The following is an 839-nucleotide window of genomic DNA, read 5'->3' as shown; positions in this document are numbered from 1 at the left end:
TTGGCATAAGATGAAATCTTTTTAACTACAAACTGCTAAATCTCTCAGGGTCTTTGCTATACTGGCATTTCTTTCTTCTGATTTTATAGGTGAGAAAAATGGTCCAGGGAGGTTGGAACTTGCCCATAGACACCTGGTTAGTTAGAAGTTCTTTCTCAGACCCAAGTCCCCTGGCTTCTAGCACAGTACCCCCAGTCACCCATCAGTTAAGCAGACATTTAGAAAAAAACAAGAATCACAGCATATGGATTCTAAAAACTGTCTTAAAAATGTAAAACCACTATCCTCTGCAGCAGATTGGCCAGTGCTTATTGCCGGAAGGCGAATGTGACCTTCTGCCCAGCATTTGCCTGATCAAATAAGAATTACGAACTAGCCTGATGACCTGAGATTACCCTCTGCTTTTATTCTTTGTCTGGTCCAGGCACAAAGGGAAATGTGCCAATGGAATGAGAATTTGCAATTGTAAAAAGACACAGGGTGGTGTTATAGGACACATCTTGGACTGGGCAGGAATTTTACTGCTTCTATTCACTTCTCTCTGTCCCTTGCCTAGTCACTTCCCCTCACAGAATCTCAGTTTCTAAATCTTTTAATTAAAAGGATCAGAAATAGCTGGGTTCTCTTTTCATCCTACCATTCTATGAGGGTAGCTATGAATAAGTACTAGGTAGATAGTCTATGCACAAGTATTTCATTTATTATTACCTCGTGCTCCACCTAGGAGTTTCTGTGTTGCCAAAATTCTTTTCATACAATGCATCTTTTTCAGTGACACATGGATAACTGGTAAACATGACTAATGTGAGAATATGCATTAAATTAGTGTAAAAACTGTA

This window comes from Balaenoptera musculus, chromosome 17 (genome assembly GCF_009873245.2).
Source record: "Balaenoptera musculus isolate JJ_BM4_2016_0621 chromosome 17, mBalMus1.pri.v3, whole genome shotgun sequence".
NCBI lineage: Eukaryota > Metazoa > Chordata > Mammalia > Artiodactyla > Balaenopteridae > Balaenoptera > Balaenoptera musculus.
Note: the sequence above shows the minus strand (reverse complement) of the source record.